The 10072-nt window shown below is 42.0% G+C and overlaps 1 pseudogene; it reads left to right on the plus strand.

Moving 5' to 3' along the window:
• The first annotated feature begins 2033 nt into the window (after nucleotides 1-2033).
• Nucleotides 2034-3360, plus strand: LOC109026537 (putative protein ZNF321; annotated as a pseudogene).
• The last annotated feature ends 6712 nt before the right edge of the window (nucleotides 3361-10072 follow it).

The raw sequence follows: 10072 nt of genomic DNA on the forward strand, positions 1-10072 counted from the left end.
TCTCCACCTTTTAAAAATCAACACATAAGTCATAATGGATTAGGGCCCACCCTAATGACCTACCTCATTTTAACTTGAACATCTGTAAAGCCCCTATTTTTCTTTCTTTTTTCTTTTTTTTTTTTGAGACAGAGTCTTGCTCTGTCACCCAAGCGGGCACAGTGGTGCCATTACGGCTCACTGCAGAGGTTCCAGGGTTCAAACGATTCTCCTGCCTCAGCCTCCCGAGTAGCAGGGATTACAGGTGCATGCCACCACACCCAGCTAATTTTTGTATTTTTAGTAGAGATGGGGTTTTACCATGTTGGTCAGGCTGGTCTTGAACTCCTGACCTCAAGTGATCCACCCGCCTAGGCCTTCCAAAGTGCTGGGATTATAGGCGTGAGCCATTGTGCCTGGTCCATCTTTCTAAATAAGGTCACGTTCTCAGGGACTGGGAGTTAGGAGTTCAGCATCCTTTAAAACCCATAAGAATTAGTAACCTGAATTAATCTGCAAAATAAATGAGGGAACAGAGGCCAAAGAGGGTAAACCACTATCAGATGGACTAGAACCCAGGCACGAGGACTCATTACTTCAGCCCTTCATCCTCTGTGTGTGTTCACAGTCCCCATTTAAATATGTATGTTGTATCAAGGACTACAATAGTAATTTGGAGTTTGGGAAAATTGCATATCCTGTGCTGATGGACTAGAAGATGAGATGTGCTTTAGGCAGAGCCTGTTTATCAATAGGTGAGTGGCTATGAAATGGGGGTAGGAACCCATAGGGAAGAAACTAGATGATCTGCTGAAAATGAGAAGAAAAATGAGCTGCTGGACCTGCCAGCTGGCACCACTGCTCAAGTGGATTATGAACTGAATATAGAAAATATGAGGGAACAAAGAGCTGTATGAGTGTTCACAGCTGCTCTCCTCACATGCGTGACCCCTTCTCAAACATATTTTCTGAACGAATCACTCTCAGCAGGAAAGTGGTCTCTCTACTAGGAATAACAAACAAGACAGTCTCTACAACTACTTGGGCAAAGAGAAGCTTTGCCATGGAGAGGTCTGCTCTTAGCTGTGTTTTGCAGAATGCTCTGCAGAGAAACACTCACTTTGTTCATGATTTGTCTAATTCCTGGAAAACATCAGCACTGCAATTTAGTTTTAGAGTCTGTTGAAAAGACGTGCTGGCATTAAAAAAAAATTAAACTATTCTGTGAACTGCAGACTTTCTGAGAAATCTGGAATACTTTGGCCCACACATTTCCTCTCAATTGAGAACACAAGGTTTGGAATCAGGCCAGGTGACCTAGGTTATAGCTCTGGCTCTAGCTACATGACCTTGTCCAAGTTACTTAATGTTCATAAACCTCCATTTATCTATCAATAAACAGGACTAATAAAACATACATACCTCATGGGGATGCTGTGAAGATGAGATGAAATCCATCATCAAGGAATGTTAGCCAGAATCAGAATCCTTATCACCACTACATTCTCAAAGTCTCCTTAGATCCAAATTGAACATTTTTAGGAATAATTTTTAAAAATAAAATCTATCTTTTCTTTGTAAATTTGCTTTTTAGTTTAATGCTTAATGTTTTGGTCAGTTGAATGAACTCTTTCAGCATCCTAAAATTATGTTAATATTGAGGAAAATATTGCTTACTAAATTTTTTGGATTAGAAAATAGTGCATGAATGCAGTAAATTCTCTGGATTCAGAGTCCAGAGTGCTCACCATTATGCCAGAGAGCCCCACGATAAAATGCAGTAAATTCTTTTGCCAGGATTGCAAGCTGACTCAATTGAAAGAATACCATTTTATTTTTCTTATTTATTTATTTAGACAGAGCCTCTGTAGCCCAGGCTGGAGTGCAGTGGTGTGATCATAACTCACTGTAGCCCTGAATATCAGGGTTCAAGTGATCCTCCCATCTCAGCCTCCCAAGTAGCTGGAACTACAGATGTGCACTACCATGTCTGGCTAATTTTAAATTTTTTTTAGAGATGGTGTCTTGCTATGTTGCCCAGGCTGGTCTCAAACTCCTGAACTCAAGTGATCCCCCTGCCTTCACCTCCCAAAGTGTTGGGATTACAGGCATGAGCCACCACATCTAGCCAGGGAAAAGAATACTAAGTGTGAACATCAAGAACCTTGATGTTATGTAACAACCTTGTCGCTAGCCAGTGATATGTCCTCCAGTGCCTTAAATATTGGCTTCCTTGTTCATCAGATTTAGTAACTAATAAGGCATAACTGAGTAAGCAATAAAGGACTCATAAAAGAAGGGTCTCAAGTTCTCTGATGCTGCTATATCAGGGGTGTGGGGTCCCCACAGACCTGGAAATTCTGGCCCCTCTTTCTCAACTCAGAGAAAATTGAGACATCCGGGATTGATTTCCAAAGACTCATGTTATGTAAAGAAGCCACCAAGAAGAGCAAAGAAAAGGAGCCAGGGATAGCAGCTCTTCCTCAGGGACACTTGACTTTCAGGGATGTGGCTATAGAATTCTCAGTGGAGTTGGGAGGCCTAGGCGGGCGGATCATGAGGTCAGGAGAGATCGAGCCCACAGTGAAACTCCATCTCTACTAAACATACAAAAAATTAGCCAGGCCTGGTGGCAGGCGCCTGTAGTCCCAGCTACTTGGGAGGCTGAGACAGGAGAATGGCTTGAACCCGGGAGGCGGAGCTTGCAGTGAGCCGAGATCGCGCCACTGCACTCCAGCCTGGGTGACACAGCAAGACTCCATCTCAAAAAAAAAAAAAAAAATTCTCACTGGAGGAGTGGAAATGCCTGTACCCTGTGCAGAGGCCTTTACACAGGGACGTGATGTTGGAGAACTACGGGAACCTAGAGTCTGTGGATAGCTCTTTAAAATCCATGATGATCTCATCAACAGGGCAAGGCAATAGGGAAGTGTTCCACATAGGGACTTTGGAAAGACATGAAAATCATCACACTGGAGATTTTTGCTTCCCAGAAACCGAGAAAGATATTCATGACTTTGAGTTTCAGTGGCAAGAAATGGAAAGAAATGGCCATGAAGCACCCATGACAGAAACCAAAGAGTTAACTGGTAGTACAGACTGACATGATCAACGGCATGCTGGAAACAAGCCTATTAAAGATCAGCTTGGATTAAGCTTTCATTTGCATCTGCCTGAACTGCACATATTTCAGACTGAACGGAAAATTGGTAATCAAGTGGACCAGTCTATCAATGATGCTTCCTCAGCTTCAACATCCCAAATAATTTCTTGTAGGCTCAAAACCCATCTTTCTAATAAGTATGGGAAGAATTTCCTCCATTCTTCGTTATTCACACAAATACAGGAAGTACACAAGAGAGAAAAACCTTTCCAATGTAATGAGTATGGCAAAGCCTTTAATTATAGCTCACACTTAAGGAGACATCACATAACCCATTCAGGAGAGAAATAATGTAAATGTGATGTATGTGGCAAAGTCTTTCATCAGAAGTAATACCTTGCATGCCACCACAGAGTTCATACTGGAGAGAAAGCTTACAAGTGTAATGAGTGTGGCAAGACCTTCAATCAGAAGTCATCCCTTCAATGCCGTCATAGACTTCATACTGGACAGAAACCTTACAAATGAGAAGAATGTGACAAAGTTTACAGTTGCAGATCACAACTTGAAACACATAGGAGAATTCATACTGGAGAAAAACCATACAAATGTAAGTTTTGTCACAAGGCTTTCTGGGATAATTCATGCCTTTCATGCCTGAAGAGTTCATACTGGAGAGAAACCTTATGAGTGTAAGGTTTGTGACAAGGTTTTCTGCATGATTCATGCCTTGCACAACATCAGAGAGTTCATACTGGGGAGAAATCTTACAAGTGTAATAAGTGTGGCAAGACCTTTGCTCAAAATTCAGGTCTTGTAATGCATAAGGCAATTCATAATGGAAAGAAACCTTACACATGTAATGAATGTGGCAAGGTTTTTAGTCAAAAAGCAAATCTTGTATGTCATTATAGATGTCGTACTGGAGAGAAACCATAGAAGTGTAATGAGTGTGGCAAGACCTTCACTTGAAATTCAGCCCTTGTAATTCATAAAGCAATTCATACTGGAGACAAATCTTACAAGTATAATGACTGTGGCAAGGTTTCTTTTTTTTTTTTTCTTTTTGAGACAGAGTCTCGCTCTGTTGCCCAGGCTGGAGTGCAGTGATGTGATCTTGGCTCGCTGCAAGCTCCACCTCCCAGGTTCACGCCATTTTCCTGCCTCAGCCTCCTGAGTAGCTAGGACTACAGGTGCCCACCACCACGCCTGGCTAATTTTTTGTATTTTTAGTAGAGACGGGGTTTCACCATGTTGTCCAGGATGGTCTTGATCTCCTGACCTCGTGATCCACCTGCCTCGGCCTCCCAAGGTGCTGGGATTACAGGCGTGAGCCACCACACCCAACCGAATGTGGCAAGGTGTCTAATCAACAACCAAACCTTGCACAACATCAGAGAGTTCATACTGGAGGGAAACCTTACAAGTGTAATGAGTATGGCAAAGCCTTTAGTGGGCAGTCATCACTTATTCATCATCAAGCAATCCATGGTATAGGGAAACTTTACAAATGTAATGATTTTTACAAAGTCTTCAGTAATGCTACAACCTTTGCAAAACATTAGAGAATCTATAATGAAGAGAGATCTTACAAGTGTAGTAAATGTGGCAGATTTTTCAGATATCGATCATACCTTGCAGTTGATTGGCGAACTCATACTGGAGAGAAACTTTACAAATGTGATGATTGTGGCAAGGTCTTCAGTCAAGCTTCATCTTATGCAAAACATAGGAGAATTCATACAGGAGGGAAACCTCAAGTGTGATGATTGTGGCAAAGTCTTGACTTCACTTTCACACCGGATTAAACATCAGAGAATCTATACTGGACAGAATCTTAAAAATGTCATAAGTGTGGCAAGGTCTTCAGTCCAAGGTCAATCCTTGCAGAACATCAGAAAATTCATTTTTGAGATAATTTTTCCAAATACAATGACTATAGAAAATCATAAAGCTTTAATTGACATTAGAGCCAATTCAGCATTGACTTGAGATTGAGCTGACTTAACATTGAGTTCAAGCATTAATTGACATTTAAGTGTTTGTGTTAAGAAGATTAGGCTGGGTGGGGTGGCTCACGCCTGTGGTCCCAGCACTTTGGGAGGCCAAGGCTAATAGATCACAGCCACGCCTGGCTACGAGGGGTGGAGGCCGCTGTGGGGCAGGCGCCTGGCTAGAATGGACCGGACCTTGAACAGGATCTGGGCGCAGCAAGAATGGGGAGGCTGCTTGGGGGCCGGGCAAGCAGAGGGAAGGGGCGGGGCCAGAGGGTGATCGTCATCTTGGGGGCGAGGTCTGGAAGGGGTGTTCTGAAGGGCAGGGCCTGGAAGGGGCGGGTCCTGGCTTTCTCCTCAGTTGGGCCCCAGATGTCGCCTGCTGTCATCCTCTTGCCCTGCACGACTGGATCCTCCGGGTACTGATTGGTGGATTGTTTCTGATGTGCTGTGATATTACCCCTAATATCACAGGGATGCTTCATCCGTTTTAAGTTAATATTTCAAACAATCGAAGGTAAAACAACAGATTTATTGGGCAACCTGTAATGAACGCTGAATCGTTTTTCCTCTTAAGTTGAAAATGGTTTTAATGCAAAGCGTCTTTTCTGAGCAGGTAGAGTCACGCATCCTGCAGGCGGTGCAAGCTCCCCTCCGTCTGGGGCAGGGCGGGGGAGAGGGGCAGGGACCTCGGTAAAGGGGTGGAGTGGGGCACTGGTTGCAGCAGAGACCGACAATTAGAACGGCTTATTAAGCAAGGTCCTGGGTTGTTTGAGTGGATAATGGAAACTGAACGGTGACATGCAAAACTGCCTACTACACAAAGGAAGTGAAGGACGATTTTATATTTCATGGAAATAAAGTCAGGGCCCGGAGCAGTGGCTCGCGCCTGTGATCCCAGCACTTTGAGAGGCTGAGGCAGGAGGACGGCTTAAGCCCAGGTGTTTGAGATCAGCTTGGGCAGCGTGGTGAGACCTCATCTATACTAAAAATAAAAAAAAAAAATCAGCCAGGTGTGGCGGTGCACACCTGTGGTCCCAGCTGCTCGGGGCGCTGAGGTCGGAGGATCGCTTGAGCCAGAAAGTTGGAGGCTGCAGTGAGCTCTGATCTCGCCACCACACTCCAGACTGGATGACAAAGCTAGACCCTGTCTCAAACAAACAAGCAAATAAATGAGAGGTTTATTTAAAATAAACCTTTAAAAATAAAGGAAGAGATTTTCTTTCCTTTTGTCTCTTTTCTTAGCACACTCAGAAAATTTGTAAGTGCATTTTCTCTGACTTCTGAGGTGTGTGTGTGTGTGTGTATGTGTTTTTTGTTTGTTTGTTTGTTTGTTTTTACGGAGTTTTTCTCTTGTTACCCAGGCTGGAGTGCAAGGCACGATCTTGCCTCACCACAACCTCCTTCTCCTGGGTTCAGGCGATTCTCCTGCCTTGGCTTCCCAAGTAGCTGGGATTACAGGCATGAGCCACTATGCCTGGCAAACTTTGGTTTTTTGAGAAACTAAATCTTTTTTCAGCTTAATGACCCAGGGATGTATTTCTGAAAGACTTGGGAGCTCTCTTTGGAAGGCAAACAACAAAGGAGACAGTACCTTTATCTAGAAGAAATAGATAAATTCCTGAACACATACACCCTCCCAAGACTAAACCAGGAAGAAGTTGAATCCCTGAATACACCAATAACAGGCTGTGAAATTGAGGAAATAATTAATAGCCTACCAACCAAAAAAAGTCCAGGACCAGAAGGATTCACAGCCAAATTCTACCAGAGGTACAAGGAGGAGCTGGTGCTATACATTCTGAAATTATTCCAATCAATAGAAAAAGAGGGAATCCTCCCTAACTCATTTTATGAGGCCAGCATAATCCTGATAACAAAGCCTGGCAGAGACACAATAAAAAAAGAGAATTTTAGACCAATATTCCTGATTAACATCGATGAGAAAATGCTAAGTAAAATACTGGCAAACCGAATCCAGCAGCACATCAAAAAGCTTATCCACCAAGATCAAGTTGGCTTCATCCCTGGGATGCAAGGCTGGTTCAACACACCCAAATCAATAAATGCAATCCGTCACATAAACAGAACCAAAGACAAAAACCACATGATTATCTCAATAGAAGCAGGAAAGGCCGTTGACAAAATTCAACAGCACTTCATGCTAAAAACTCTCAATAAACTAGGTATTGATGGAATGTATCTCAAAATAATAAGAGCTATTTATGACAAACCCACAGCCAATATCATACCGAATGAGCAAAAACCGGAAGCATTCCCTTTGAAAACTGGCACAAGACAGGGATGCCCTCTCTCACCATTCCTATTCAACATAGTGTTGGAATTTCTGGCCAGGGCAATCAGGCAAGAGAAAGAAATAAAGGGAATTCAGTTAGGAAAAGAGGAAGTCAAACTGTCCCTGTTTGCAGATGACATGATTGTATATCTAGAAAACCCCATCATCTCAGCCCCAAATCTCCTTAAACTGATAAGCAACTTCAGCAAAGTCTCAGGATACAAAATCAATGTGCAAAAATCAAGCATTCCTATACACCAATGATAGACAAACAGAGAGCCAAATAATGAGTGAACTCCCATTCACAATTGCTTCAAAGAGAATAAAGTACCTAGGAATCCAACTTACATGGGATGTGAAGGACCTCTTCAAGGAGAACTACATGCTCAATGAAATAAAAGAGGACACAAACAAATGGAAAAACACTCCATGATCATGGATAGGAAGAATCAATATCGTGAAAATGGCCATACTGCCCAAGGTAATTTATAGATTTATAGATTCAGTGCCATCCCATCAAGCTACCAATGACTTTCTTCACAGAACTGAAAAAAACTAGTTTAAAGTTCATATGGAACTGAAAAAGAGCCCACATTGCCAAGACAATCCTAAGCCCAAAGAACAAAGCTGGAGGCATCACACTACCTGACTTCAAACTATACTACAAGGCTACAGTAACCAAACAGCATGGTACAGGTACCAAAACAGAGAGATAGACCAGTGGAACAGAACAGAGCCCTCAGAAATAACACCACACATCTACAACCATCTGATCTTTGACAAACCTAACAAAAACAAGAAATGGGGAAAGGATTCCCTACTTAATAAATGGTGCTGGGGAAACTAGCCATATGTAGAAAGCTGAAACTGGATCCCTTCCTTACACCTTATACAAAAATTAATTCAAGATGGATTAAAGACTTAAATGTTAGACCTAAAACCATAAAAGCCCTAGAAGAAAACCTAGTAAATACCATTCAGGACATAGGCACGGGCAAGTGCTTCATGACTAAAACACCAAAAGTAATGGCAACAAAAGCCAAAATTGACAAATGGGATCTAATTAAACTCAAGAGCTTATGTACGGCAAAAGAAACTACCATCAGAGTGAACAGGCAACCTACAGAATGGGAGAAAATTTTTGCAATCTACTCATCTGTCAAAGGGCTGATATCCAGAGTCTACAAATAACTTAAACAAATTTACAAGAAAAAATCAAACAACCCCATTCAAAAGTGAGCAAAGGATATGAACAGACACTTCTCAAAAGAAGACATTTATGCAGCCAACAGACTCATGAAAAAATGCTCATCATTTGATGACCATCAAATAGTCATCAGAGAAATGCAAATCAAAACCACAATGAGATACCATCTCGAACCAGTTAGAATGGCCATCATTAAAAAGTCAGGAAACAACAGGTGCTGGAGAGGATGTGGAGAAATAGGAACACTTTTACACTGTTGTTGGGACTGTAAACTAGTTCAACCATTGTGGAAGACAGTGTGGCTATTCCTCAAGGATCTAGAACTAGAAATACCATTTGACCCAGTGATCCCATTACTGGGTATATACCCAAAGGATTATAAATCATGCTGCTATAAAGACACATGCACATGTATATATTGCGGCACTATTCACAATAGCAAAGACTTGGAACCAGCTCAAAAGTCCATCAATGATAGACTGGATTAAGAAAATGTGGCACATATACACCATGGAATACTATGCAGCTAGAAAAAAGGATGAGTTCATGTCCTTTGTAGGGACATGGACGAAACTGGAAACCATCATTCTGAACAAACTGTCACAAGGACAAAAAACCAACCACCACATGTTCTCACTCATAGGTGGGAATTGAACAATGAGAACACTTGGACACAAGGCAGGGAACATCACACACCAGGGCCTGGCATGGGTCGGGGATGGAGGAGGGATAACATTAGGAGAAATACCTAATGTAAATGACGAGTTAATGGGTGCAGCAAACCAGCATGGCACGTGTATACATATGTAACAAATCTTGTGCACATGTACCCTACAACTTAATGTGTATATATATATATATATATATATATATATATATATATAAAGAATGAGTTTAAGAATAGAAATTTCTAGAAATTAGTTGGCAATCTGCAACTGGGATTTCAGCAGTAAAGACTGAAAATGTCAAAATTAGGATAATCGCTTGGACAGAATATTTGATGTTATTAGAGTGAATGATAAGTTTGATGATAAATTTATAGATATGAAAAGAGCTAGATGGCCATAAATTATCTTTGGGAAGAAGAGTGGGAACTAGAGGAAGAGAGGTCAAGGAAGATTCACAATAGTCTATGCATCATTATAAATGTGCACATGTCCTCATAGTCAGGCAGTAATGTTTGAAGATACAGGTGAGTGCCTGAAATGAAGAAATACAACTTTTGCTAAAACATGCTGACCAAAAATAAAAATAAAAAGAAGAAGGCTGGTTGCGGTGGCTCACGTCTGTAATCCCAGCACTTTGGGAGGCTGAGGTGGGTGATCACCTGAGGTCAGGAGTTCAAGACCAGCCTGGCCAACATGGTGAAACCCCGCCTCTACTAAAAATAAAAAAATTAGCTAGGCATAGTGGCACATGCCTGTAATCCCAGCTAGTAGTGGGGCTGAGGCAGAAGGATCGCTTGAACCTGGGAGATGGAGTTTGCAGTGAGC

This window comes from Gorilla gorilla, chromosome 3 (assembly GCF_029281585.2).
Source record: "Gorilla gorilla gorilla isolate KB3781 chromosome 3, NHGRI_mGorGor1-v2.1_pri, whole genome shotgun sequence".
In the NCBI taxonomy this organism is placed as follows: domain Eukaryota; kingdom Metazoa; phylum Chordata; class Mammalia; order Primates; family Hominidae; genus Gorilla; species Gorilla gorilla.